Here is a 13,969-nt window from a genome sequence, read left to right as displayed (position 1 = left end):
AGTGGGAGAAATATCTTTAAATGTTGGTAAGATATGTCTCTATCAAAGTTTCTAGATTTTGACTTGCATTTCAGCAGAGTGTTATCAGTAGCTAGAAGTCAGAACGTAAAGCCTGTGTGCTTACATTGTTATTCTACCTAGAAGGAGTTATTACTGGGCATGAAGTGGGCGAAGAATGGACAGACTTCAGCCATCTCAACAGTTACTCACCTTGGCTCTCCTTCCACCTTACTTCTTCTGTTGCCCTTCAGCTCAAATGTGGTTGATCTATTAATATTTCCAAATAAAATAATTGCCACTGGTGTATGTGGAAAAAAACATTCACCCTGTCTTTTTGTGCTTGGGAATTTATAGAAGGACTTTAGCAAGTGTTGATACCATGGACATGTATTGTCTTCTAGACACAAATCCTGACAAAAAGGGTCAGATTTTAGGATATTCTGTAGTTGTGCTTTGGCATGTGAAAGTGTATTTCTCCTTTAGTAAAAGCAAGGAGTCTGCACAAATATAGATAATAGGTCTTGTTCAACAAAAACATACATGTGAAATTAGCATTGCTTACAGTTTTAGAACAATGAGAAAGCTGTACTGTAGTGTCAGTTCCAGTGCCAGAGCCTACAGTACTTGAAATGCCTGCAGTGTCTTAGGAACAATTTTGTGAAGGTTTTGTGATTATTTTTAACTGTTTTTACAGAGCTCTGATATTCTCACTGTCTTTACATTTGGATGAATATATGTATTAAATAATGATACACTTGTTAAGTAGTATTAATAATATTAAAACATTTATTATAGTTAAATATTTTCAGAAATAATTGTATCTGTTTTCAGCGGGTAGGAAAAGCCATGAACGATGGTCTTTTCACTTTTTCTTTTTTTTTTTTTTTTTTTTTTGCTGTCTGTTAATTATTGTATGAGCACACTGAAGGAAGCTATCTTCTTTTACTGATAGCTGGATGTTTTGCATGTTGTTTAATCTCTGGACACTCTAGCTTGCAACTGTAGCATTACCTTTTCATTGTTTTTCTTCTGCATTATTTTTTCCATAACATGGCAAGGGACGGAGTTGTGGTATTGCTTCAAAAATGTTTCAGAGATCCATAACTGTCACATTTCTTACTGTTTCTCCTACTCTGTGGCTTTCCTACTTCTACCTTTATCACCTTTATCACGCTTTTGTGTGATATAATATGCATGGCATGTTACCCTCACCTGTCATTGCTTTTCAGTCACTGTTTGTTTGCAGATGAAGTTATTCAGGAGTGTTTGAGCTAAACAGTAACAAGGCCCACTTCGGAGGTAAAGTTGCCCAGGTTACCAGATTCAGATTTATTCAAAAAGGTAATTTGAAGTGTGGCCCACTTTAATGAGTCTTTGTGAGGAGTAGATGGCCATGAAGCCCCAAAATATCCAATGTGCTGTAGCACTTCCATGTTGGCTCCTTTATGTATACTTCAGTCTAAAAGAAAATGATTTAATTTTCTTTGTTGGGAAAAATTCTCTTTTGTCTAGTTTGTGTCCTTCTGTGACCCTTCTGTTGGCCCATAACAGGCAGACGTCAGTGGTATGGCAGTAGAGGTTGAACCTTCCCACTGATAGTCTGTTCCGTGTTGTTGCTGTGTGACAGATGGCAGCAGAGGGGCAGTCTGACCCAATGGCATCTGACATGGAAATGCATGTGAAGCAAAGATATGTCTTTGAATTCCTCCAGGCGAAAACGTGGCACCCATTGACATTCATAGATGCTTGCTGAATGTTTATGGAGCCCAAACAGTGCAAGTGAGCACAGTGAGGTGGTGGGTGGTGCATTTCAGCAGTGGTGACAAGCAACAGTGGGTAACGTCCACTGGTGCAGATGTTTAATGAGCACGACATGCAGCTCTGGTTCATCACTGGTGAAAATGCATAACAAATGGTGGTGACTGTGTGAAAAACAGTGTTTTGAAGCTGAGGATTTGCTCTATCAAATAGTGTTAGCGTGCTCTTCATAGCTGTTGTAGTTTCCATGGAAATAAATAGGAGGCATTACTTTCAGAGTGACCCATGTACGTGTGAAACAGATTTTTGTTTTCTAAGTTGTGCCCCCTTGAGAAAAAATAGGGTGAGTGAATGGGAGAGAACATCTACAACTTCCCAGCTGACCACAGTGCAGCAACCCCAGCAGTTTGTTTTGGAACTGTTTCAAGAGGACAGTAATTAGAAATCATCTCATTGTGCTTATGTAATTTGGCTCAAAGTTTATACCTATTAATCTGTATATTTTTCTGCAATAATACAATCATATTGGTAGTTTAGAGATGAGGAATCTAATATGGTAAGAATTATTTTACTTTTACTTACAGCGGATTTACATCATGCCAGTGACCTTATTTTAGGTATTTATAAACAATTTTTATAAATTGCTTACATTGTAGAATATTCTTTGTATAAGTTCATAAGATATTAAGAATCTAAAGCAGCGTTTTCTAATAAATTTAGCATTGCATCATTTCACTTGAAGCAATGTAAACACAAAGTCCAGCATGTCAACACAATTAGATATTAAGTATTTAGATTTTATTATCTGTGTCTGTGGCTAAACTAAAATGCTTATGGAGTTTTTACAATGAACACATTTCCACTGCCTGTTGGAAAAGCAGACTTGGAGGAGCTGCAGAGGTGAGGCAGCACCATGTGAAAAGCAGCGAAAGGATTAAGATTTGGCAATGCATGTCTTTTCTCTCCAGGGCTCTTAGTCTCTGTGGACGAGAACAGACTGTCATCTTGTGTTACTGAAAGCTAAGTTGCAGTTTCTGCCTGTGTCTGCATGTTTTAGTTTCTGTACAGTTTTGTCATTTTTACTACCAGTTGATACGATATGGACATGGTGAAACACAAGGGAAAAAGGTATGGCTCATGCTATATAAAATAGTTTTTCTTACTGCAGGAATAACAGGAAGGCTGTCCTCCTTCAGAAAGAAGAACGTAGTGCTGCAGAGGATATATTCTTGGTGTATTAAGCAGAGTATTTTTTGTTGGAACATGCTACTTTTTCAGTCAGCACTTACTCTGCAAATGTAAACAATTATTAATTTATAAAAAGTCTGTGTTATTTCATTTCTGTTTAAATTAGAGACACTGCATGTGAATGTGTACTAACTTGTTGTGGTTAAATGATTGTAAGTCCACTTAAGACATTTTAGTATTTGAAGTTATGAAACTTGCACAAACTTTTAGCTACTTGTTTGCTTAGTATTGGGTTCTAACTCTAGAAATAATGTTGTATTCTTGCAGACGTTTTTTTACTTTTTGTTCTGCTAAACAAAATGCTCATAGTCTAGACACTGTTAATGATGACAGCATTAAAGCCCCTAATTAGTAAAGCCCACTGTTACTGCAAATTGATAAATATTTCACATAAAGTAAGGATTTATAGAAGATGCTTGCCATTCCTTAGTAATGTATGTTGAAATCATAAACTGAATATATACGATTTTTTTAACTGTTCAGTAGAAGTATAAGTAGGTTCTGTACTTAGCACTTGTCTCAGTGTAATCAATAGAGAAGTTTTCAGTAGAAATACATTCAGGGTGGCATTTGGTTATTATGTATGCTTTTATGAATACTATCTTACTCTCCCATCATGTTCATGTGAAACCAGAGTTACAGGCAGCTCACTACGCAGTGATGATGATGAGAAAATCCTTCCCTTTCTCAGACATGTTATACTTCAAATAGTTGAAAAAGCTTGAAAATTGTGTAGTGCTTAAGTGTACCAGCCTAGTCTTCAAGTAAAGTACTGTATTTCAGGAATTTAAACTATGAACAATGCTTCTGACTTGACCCAAGCTATTTATTGTGTGGGTTACATAGTGAGGAATACAAGTATCTCCTTCTGAAATGGTACAATGCTGCTCTTTTTTGTATGTGTTATGATTAGTAGGAGTAAGTTGTGATGGTTATTCTTAATGCTCAATGAACACAAACTGTATCTTTGTGACACCTTGTTTTCACTCATAAAGCAGGAGTTTTGCCTCTCTAATACTTTTGTAGTTCAATATTGTACCTTTGCTATGTTTAAATAGTGTAGATGGGAATACTATGGCAAAGCTTGGGGGTCTTCAGTAAAGGGTCCAAATATTTATGTTTTTCTTTACTTCTGTGAAGTGATGTAAAGTTGGATGTTATGATTATTATAAAAAGTTATGTATGCTGTGTTAATGTCTGGCTGCATTGGGCTGTGGGACTTGTTTTACAGGGAGCTGTGTGAATGCATAGGAAGATTAACAAAATAATGAAGTGTGTATGTAAGTGAGCTGTGGGATAAACAGATACAGCGTACTGTTAGTGACCATAATGCAAAGTACCATTTGTGTGAGTATGGGCTTTTTCCGATATATTAGCAGCTGCGCAGGAGTAATGCCCCTTGAAGAAAGTAAATGCAGAGGTAGGCAGTCAGGAGATTATCAACAACAACAAACAGTTTAAAAAGTTAAATTGCACTCATATAAGTTTGGCAAGTACAAACTGAGGGTGTAGAGTTATGAAAACCATCTTCATTAATGGAATAATATTTGCATCTGTCTTTACTGCTCCTTGATTCTGTATTAGTTTTAAGAGAGATTGAGATTCTTAAAAGTTGCCAGTTTGGTATCTGCTATTTCAGTACTACTGAACTAATGTCTCTTCTTAAACATTGAAAAGGATCTGAACTTCCATCACTGCTTCACTTTCTGTTTTTAGATGAACTTCGACAGTTAAATCTTCACAGACAGGTTTTGTTGGAGAAGAATGTGTTAGCACAGTTTGTAAAGTAACACTTTGAATATAAAGATATAATTTTATAGTGCATTTTAGAAATATTTATCTGATGTTACTTCTATGTTCAGTGAAAACAAAGTACAGCATGTTAGGCACAGTATTGCTTTTTCCTGTACTAGCGTTACAATAGGTTTAGATAGTTTACATAGATAGAATATTTTGGGGTTGATGAGACCTCTGTTATTAAAAGCATGTGAAAACTTTACCTTCCATGAGAATAGACTGTGATTTGCTACTGAGAAAATAAGGGTCTGGAAATGATCTCTGTTTATTCTGTACTGCAGTAATGATCAATTAGATTCGCATCCCCTCTACAAGTCAGTTTGGTTTTTATCAGTTTTGATGCCAACTCAAGTTCTTACCGTAGCACTGTTTGAACAAAAAAGGGTTCCTGCTTATTCTCAGACTAATGCTCCTGTGACAAAAAATGCCATCTAAAGACCTTAGCAGCATATCTGTGAAATTTAGAGTATTTGAGACTTCAGAAAAATGGTAGGCTGCCACTGGAGTTTTATGGAAACATACAGTGCTCTCAAGGCTTTTCTGTCCTTCAATGATAATTATTTAAAACTGCAGAACAAACAAGAATTTTTAGTTGATGTTCACTGAAACAGCACTACAAATTCTCCTCCCTCTCAAGTACGTTCATTATGTATCTGAAACCTTGGTGCTGTTAATTAGAAACAAATCTGTACTCAGCTCTCCTGCAGCTATTCAAGAAGCACTAGTTCTTACTAAGACGAGCATTTTTAAAAGTTTTAAGAATCATAAATTGGACATGTGTAATTACAGGTAAATGTCAAAGTAATTTCAGAACTGCTGTGGTGGTATGGGAGAAAAGGTTATAATAGGAATCTAAGTTTTATTCTTCATTTTGAGAGGATGAGTTTATGCACTGTAATTGAATGTAATACAACTGCGATTTATAAAAATAATTGCACAGAGCAGGATGGCTATGAATTCTGGTAAGGAAGCTGTTGTATATACAAAGTTTGGTTGAAGCTGAAGTAAAATAAATCTCATGGATGACTAAACCGTAGTCCCTGGGTCTGTAACAATCCCCAGAGAATAAGGAAAGTTAATTTAAAATATTTTTGTCCTTCTGGTCGTAAGCCAGATGCCTTAAATTCTGAAAATCAAGCCTCAAGTGACATTCCATCCCAGTGGGAAAAGAAAGGAGAATATATACTCTAGTCTCGCACTCACATTTACTTATTAATAACTAGGAACTCTAATTTAAATGCTGAACTAATGCTCTGTCATTCCCATTCTCACACCCTTGTTCCCGCCCTCATTTGGTCGCACTCACTCGCTCTCATCGTCTCTCTGATAAAGCAAACAACTTTACTTTAGAAACATCTTTAACTCTGATGAAGGAATTAGAACTTTTAAAAATGGCAGAACATTAGATTATCTATTTTGTGGATGTTGTGGAAGTAGAATTGAATTGGAAATACAATTAATGAATGATCATTCCTTGTTCAGATCTTGAAATTGGCTTTCAAAACTCCATTTGGAGACAGAGAAAGAAACTCATGAATTTTAACCTAATTGTAATGTTACCATCATTTCATCTTTTTAGCTGATTTGGATGAAACTCAGATCTCCTCTGGTAACAATTATTTAATGTAGTTTTACTCTGGTATACATGTCTTAATGTAATGAGTATGACAATCAGTGTATATTAGGTATTCACGATAAAATTTGGGTCATATGTCAAGTGGAAATATGACATGAAGACTGAACATACTATGTTCTGCAAGGTGCTTACGTAGCTTATTCATGGAATCCTAGAATGGCTTGGGTTGGAAGAGACTTTACAAATCATCTAGATGCAACTGTCCTGCTGACCATGAGGAAGAGAGTAAATTATGTTGGTCACAGTGTTACATATTATCTATTTACATCTGCTGTCTTCACAAGTTAAGCTCTCTAATAATTGGGATGTTTTGTATCTGTACCGCACAGTTTTCCTAAGCAGCTAATGATTAGGGAGAGGTGGATAACACAGAGGGTGCTGTCTTCAACATAACAAAATCAGTACAGTTTCTTCCTTATACTGCCCTGGATTGTTGCAAATGCTTATTTTCAGCAAAAATAAACAAACAACAACAACAAAGCCCTGAAAACATCTCCACCCCTTTCTTTTAGGATTATTATTAAATGCTCATTGTGAGCAGTAATGAATGAACACTCACTTTTTATCAGCAAATTAAGATAAGTTGTTATTTAAAAATTAAGTTCCGGTTATCAATATTCTGTTCTAACTTCAGGCAAGGAATGATGCCATTTCTATTTCTAGGTATTTTTTTATTTTTATTTTTTTAAAAAACAAAACTTAAAGTGGAAAATGCCTCTTTATAGAACAAAGTTATTTTGTTTCATGAAATCATGTTCCGTAGCCTGACCTAAAAGTCTATTAAACAATTCAGTCATGAAAACTCTGAGAATTTCCTGGCCCCTAAGTACTATCCAAAATAATCTTATAATTATTCATGTGACCCTATGAACCCAACAGCTGAAGTACAAGCAAACAAATAGGCATGGATTCAGTGTCTACAAAATTAGAAAATGAGAACTGGATTTCCTGTGCTAAGGAAAATGCTTTAAGTTGCTCTTCTATAAGCTGTATGCCATGGTTACAGATACATCCATTTTACAGCTGTAGCAATATACCTGTGGACCTTTTACATCAGTATCAATTGTAACTGTGTTTAAGTGAACATATTTAAAGATACAGTAAAGTCCTGTGGGTCTTCTCCTTCATGTAATGCCCACATTTCTGGTGGATTATAGATCTGAATTGTATACTGTTGCTGCTAGATTTAGCAAGATCTGCCTTCCAACATAAATGCACATTGTGCATTACAATAAAATCCCAGCATCAGTATTTTGCTGATACAAATAGCAATAGTGATCATATGAACTTGAAGACGGTTTCAACACTTGCAATTTACCTTAATATTTTAGTCATTTAATTGTTAATCTGTAAGGGAAAGAAATTGATATGTGTGTCTATATCTTTCTAGTAACTCCATAATTAATTTTTAAAGTACCAGAGTTTTTAAATGCTGTGTCTCAGTACATTGAGGAATGGAGGAACTCCTCAAGGATTTTGAGTGCAGTTGCTTTTTATTAGTGCATCTAATAAAATTGATATTAGACATTGCTCACATTTACTTTGAGTTTGAGACCTTTTTAAGAAATTCTAATCAATTCTTTTTGTCTTATGGATGCAACATCATACAGTATATATAAAAAAAAACTGAATAAGCTGATGCTGTGAACATTAGCCCCTACCATTGAATGTGTTTTGACTTTTAATACCAGAGACACAAAAATGTCATGGTCTGCCTTCTGAGTCAATTACATCAGTATACGTATTATTGAAAAAGTGCAGTTAAAGCCAGATTTTTGCAGAAATAGCTCTAGCTGCCTTTGGCAAACAGGTAAACTTTCAGAGAGAAAATCTGTCTTCAACAGCCATCATTTTTAGGTTTTCTATTTCTTTCTCTGCTTTACGATGGTATTTCTGATATATCTGTAAGTTTTCTCTTTACTGTGGGTTAGCCCTCAAACTTACTGCTGCTTTGTGGTTTGGAAACATGCAACCAAGCTCATCTTCTGAAGTAGTTTAAACAGTTCACGTATGTGAGTGCAGTTATTTTTAAGTATAGGAATTCTGTGGAAGCCCGTACTGAAACGGGAACATTACTTTTAGTAAGGTGCAAACACTTGCAGACACAGGATTTCTTCCTGTGTCTGATGTGTGGTTTTGTTGTTTATTTTGTTTTATTTGAAAGGGAATCTAGACTCACTATCACACATACAGAATAGTTACTGAAAAACTGAAGTGGGAAATGGGCTGCTCAGCTCCCTCGGTGAGCTGAAGGGTGGATTCATCTGAGCCGAATGCTCACCATTCATCTGTCTTCAATGTGCCTATCACGCTGTCAGTGCGTGGGGAATGAAAAGGATGCAAATGATGCTTTTTAGATTTAAATAATTTAATTAGTTCAGTAATTTATGTCTGCTTTTAAAAAAGTACGCTGATGAGGATTTATTAAATACATCTTCAGTGGTTTCTGTTAGTGTTTCTTGTTTTTCTTCTGCATTTTTGAAGCTCAGAGATCCCATTTTAATAGGCACATCCCATTATAGTTTGGTGTTCCAAAGATGTACAATGGGAGGTGGAATTAACTGTGAAAGTGTCTTTGTTGAGCTGTAATTATTAAATCATGGCACACTGACTATTCAAACATCTAGCAGATTTTACGATGAGTGATGCCTGCTGTCTTTCTGACAAGTTTTAATCCTAGTTACTGTCTATTTTAGATAATGCACTTAGCTACTGTAAAATTCTCTATTGAAAAGTTAACCTTTGAGTGCTTTTCTTCTTTTAAATACTCTTTATAGAAAATGTAAGTAATTCTATTTGGACAGAATATATTTGGTTTTAATCAGTAACAGTATCAAAAGTCATTATTATGATATAAGAAAGGTAGTATTATTTTGGAGCCAAAAGTATGTGCAGCACTCATGCTTTTGTGTAGACAAATCTCAGCAGACAGTTTGGAAAGAAATTCTAGTTTACGTGGTTGGGTGTTCAAATATGTGACCCACATCAGACTGGTAAAACTTTCCAGTAAAAAAAAAAAAAAGGTGTATTACCTTCATAGTTACTTCTAAAATAAAGTTGAAATACCAATGCTGTTTAAACACAGTATATTTAATTTATTTAGCTACTAAGGCAGCAAGTTGTTTGTATACTTTGTTGATATAAACTTGGAGGAAAGTAAATAAGCACTCATTTAAAGAAGAAAAATTGAACACTGGCTGCAAGAAGAATTAAAGGGTGGAAAAGCTAACAACTTTAACTCAGAAAACTAATTTGAGAACTAACAGAATAGAAAAATTACAATTCGGGCTGAAGAAGCTAATGAAAGAATTTAGCAGTTAAATAATAGCTATCAAGAAAGATATATTTTTATGTATACTTGTGTCAACAGAAATGTCAGTTTCTGATCATCCATCCCTACTTATACTCCTAGCCTTTTCTGGTTAAGGTTAGAGGAATCTCTCTTACTGATAAAGATGTTGTTTCATGTTGGTGAACCGCGAGGCTGTGGTTTGTTTGGTGTCAACCTTTCAGTTCCTCCTTGATCATATTGAGCTTTGAAGTGCTTATGAGCCATCTTTTGAACGTCAGTTAATTGATGTGTGTTTTGTCAGCCTCTGCTTTACATCTGAAGCTGACTGTTCTGATGAGTAGTACCTGCCATGAGTAGTAACAAACACTATTTTACTGCTCCTTCTGCGTAGGTCTGAGGATTCAGGAGTGGGACTTCCTGGGAGTGGAGATGCAGGGGTAGATTTGTGCCCCTTCTGTATCACACTGTTTCTGTTTTCATCCAGATCTGAGAGGTTAATTTTTAGGATCTTTGTCTGTACTTGTTCCATATTAATATACTATAGGGAAAAGTACTTAAAACTACTGAAGTCATTATTGTTTCTTGAAGATCATCAGAGTTTACTCACTCTGCGAGGTAATGGCTGCCCATGAAAAAATAACGTACCTTTAATGTTTATGCCTTTACTCTTAAGGAGATCATCCTATGACCATCCTTCCTTTGGTAATAACTTTTTAAACAACTAGTAATGTTGCCTTAATGAATTCCAGTATTATTAACAGCATCCAAGATTTATCAAAAGTGAAAATGACAACATGTTAGAGGTTTGGTCCTGGATGTATTGATTTAAGTAAAACCAATTCTCAAATATACTTGAGTTAAAACTGTACCGTTTTCTTTTGATCAAGAATGAAATTATTTCACTACTATGGCATTGATGATATACCAGAACTGAAAGGGGATGGCTGATGAACTTTCTGATAAATGCTGTGTTCAAGGTTTGCCCCGACGAGACACTTTGGTAAAGTCATTTCTGCTCCTTGAAATGATCTCATTCTTGACAGGATGCAATTCATAAGAAATATTGGCTGGTGAGGCAGTGCACATTCAGTAATGGCAATTGAAGCTGCAGAAAGTTCACAGAACATCAGTTAATGAATATTTAATATTTGAGCACATCTGTGCTTGTTCACTGTTGGAAACCTTCCAGCTGCCATCAGCACTGCTCCCTGCATTGCCAGGATGAACTCATCTCTTTTCATGTGTGTCATCTGCTCTTCTGTGCTGCCTGGTTGCAGCTTACTGTGTAAAATTTAATACACAGCAAAATTGCTGCTGAGTAAGTGAGTGTTATTGCTCAGTGGCATGGTTCTGTGTCCCGGGCTCTCACCTGAAGATCCACAAATTCTTAGTCACTGAAGAGAGAAATAGTTTGAAAGGCTTTAGAGAACAGACGTTGCAACAAGGGTGTGCACATGACAGTTGCTGGGCTGGTGAATGAAGGGAATGGGCCACTGCGGTGTTTCATCTAAATTGTTAGAACTGGAAGCTCATATGCAAAAACAAAGGAAGGCATCTCTGCCTCCGTAACACTTGTCACTGGTAGAAAAACAGGATTCTGTCCTTTGTTGTGAATGAATTAGAACATGCTGTGAGTATGCTGGAGTGAGCATTGATTTCTGTGATGGAGATGTGTCTGAAAGCTGTCATTCCTTTACTGTGATGCTTTCTTTCTTTCTTTCCTTCAGAGGAATAAAGGGACTGCTACAGACACTGCTGCCCACACCTGCTCTGTCAGCCATACACATGTTGCCTGGGGAGGTAATTTCCCTTTTGGCTCAGTAGATCTATCCCAGTATTTCTACTGTTCTCAGAGCCATTCCTGGTTTTCTTCCTTTTAGTCTCCCAGACAAATATGAACAACACTTATGAGCTACACCACTCTGAACATGCCTGAGAGCATTGCATTTATCAAATGCTGGGCAATATAGTTGTGTTACTGACTGCTGTGTGTATAAGACATTTTGAGCGAGGTTGTCTTTTTTGTCTATTTTTTCCCCCTTCTGGATGAGATAACAGTATTCCCGATATGTTATGAGGTACTTTTCAGATTGTACCATTGCACTGTATTCTAGGCATTTTTCAAATACAGAACAGCATTTCAGCAGTCCGGAGATATTTTAAGGAATTTTTCCATTACGAAAATTAGCATCTCAGCAGTCAAGATACTCTGTTTAGGCACCATGTGAAAAAGCATAGAGATAGCAAGATATGAGAAAATTAAGATGTAGAGAATACTGTTAACCCCTGATGTTCTTGAACAGTCATTGAACAAGCACATGTATTTCCCTGAAGGGTGAAATTCAGATTGATTTCCAAAACTGTTGAGTATGAAGAAGTGTCATGATATGTAACGCTCTTAGAAATCATTTAAAAAACAAATCTGAGATGGTTGTTAATAGTTTAAGAATGTTGCCTGCTAGCCAGAAAAAGGATGGACTGCGAAATTCTGGGATAAGATTTGTGGGAACTTTTGAGCTTGATCCCAACTCGCACAACTGTAATTGCTTCCACTGGGCTTTTTTGCATGTGCCACAGTACACCTTGGGAAAAACCCCACATCAGTGTGTCATAACAAACAGGAAATCGAAGCAGCTTGTGATAGCAAATCTCATGCAACGGCGATATGCTGTATAATTTACTAAAGCTCCTGGATGACCTGTTTGTCATCATCCAAATAATCATGAATAGTAAGTTAAAAGTGGAATTTAGTTGATTATAGTTTTTTTTATCTTTTGCCTTATCTGTCTCATACAATACCAGAGCTGTGTGAGGTGTGTACCCAAAATTTTGGTTAGGTCTTCTGATGAGTACTTATTTGGTCACAAGCCATAGAAGCTGAGTGCCAGCAAGAAGGTACTGTGTAAGCAGTCTGAATGTTTAACTTTCACTCTAAACGCTGAAAAATACTTAATTAAAAAAACAGCTCAAATTAGTTCAATTTCTCAAGAGTGTTTCTGAAAGCATCCCTTGGTGACTGATATGAACAAGATCAATGAGTAGAACTGTCCTCGTTGTTCACAGCATGATCTTTGTCCAGCACAGTAACGCTCTTCAGCTCTGAATTGGCTGCATAACTGGGATACATGCCATACACGTCTTTTTGAGAATATAAGTACACAATAGAGAGAAGTATGGCTACATACTCTATTCTGGACAAAATGTATGTAACAGAAAATGCATTTGAGTATTAAGTATATTTTTTCGTCTTCGATATGTTAATCAAAAATTGTTGCAGCAGCTTCATCTTTTAGGCAATCTACTAATAACAGATTTTCTTCTTCCTGAAAGTCGGAAAAGCATGCATACTAAAGCTGTAGCACCCTTGGTTTTCTCTCATGAAAGTCGGGTGAGGATGGTGAGTCTTTTGATGTTTCCCAGTGCAGAATATTGGCAGTGATGTGCATTTTAACTCAGTGTCTCCTGCTGTTACTTTCTTTACATTTAAATTATAACTTTGTAGCTGGAATCCTTGACACCTCTCTATTGTACATAATAGCACAGCACTTCTGTGCCAAAGCAGGCACTGGTGTAAAATTGTCCAAAGTATAAACTCACCATTTTGTTCATTGAAAAAAATGTTTGCATCTATATGCAATTTTGCCAAAGATTGGACCTTTTGCAGGGGAAATTTATAATGAAGTTATTTATAGATGTTTATTAATTTGCATTTGCATGTGGAATGTTTGCTTTTAGATGTCTTTAATCTACATTTTCTTATAAATTAAGTAAAACACATTTTGCAGTTTTATTTGGTGACTTTAACAGTAAGCTTAGAAAATATGGTAAAACATTTTGTCCTGTAACTTTTAAAATTTTCTATTATTATTATTATTATTGCCCTTCGCATTGCAAACATCTGTCCACACTGAATCTGGTTCTTTGCTGTCTTAACCAGATCTAATGGTGAATTCCTCTGCAGAAATGCCTGAGCATTAGGAGAGCACAGAGAGGAAATTGATGAGGGAAGAATAGTAACTAGATTCTGTCTTACTGGAAGCAATAAGCATGAGCAAGTAGGTAGGCCTGCCCAGAAATGGGATCTCTTGTGAACACAGTGCTGAGAAAGGAGTAATTAGTCTTGAGTTTGCTTAGGTCAGAGAGCTGCATTGCTTTTCCAGAGCTGGCCTACAAAGTGCCAGCCCTGTGTCTTTGTACCTGGATTCTACACAAACAAGATAATTGTAAATGAAACGTAG

At 36.2% G+C, this 13,969-nt stretch overlaps 1 protein-coding gene across 9 annotated transcripts in view; it reads left to right on the top strand.

Moving 5' to 3' along the window:
• The window catches only part of PLCE1 (phospholipase C epsilon 1), a 147,242-nt gene that overhangs the window by 44,610 nt on the left and 88,663 nt on the right, over positions 1-13,969 (top strand). The window contains exon 1 of one of the 9 annotated variants that reach the window (XM_040703085.2): positions 2,747-2,886. The exons of the other annotated variants lie outside the window; for them this stretch is intronic. The gene's annotated coding sequence lies outside the window, so the exon portion shown is untranslated. Of the gene's footprint in view, positions 1-2,746; positions 2,887-13,969 lie in introns of those variants that run through there. 9 annotated transcript variants of the gene reach the window in all.

The sequence above is a fragment of the Gallus gallus genome, chromosome 6 (assembly GCF_016699485.2).
Source record: "Gallus gallus isolate bGalGal1 chromosome 6, bGalGal1.mat.broiler.GRCg7b, whole genome shotgun sequence".
In the NCBI taxonomy this organism is placed as follows: Eukaryota; Metazoa; Chordata; class Aves; order Galliformes; family Phasianidae; genus Gallus; species Gallus gallus.
The sequence above is the reverse complement of the archived record's forward strand: the minus strand, read 5'-3'. Positions and strand labels throughout refer to the sequence as shown.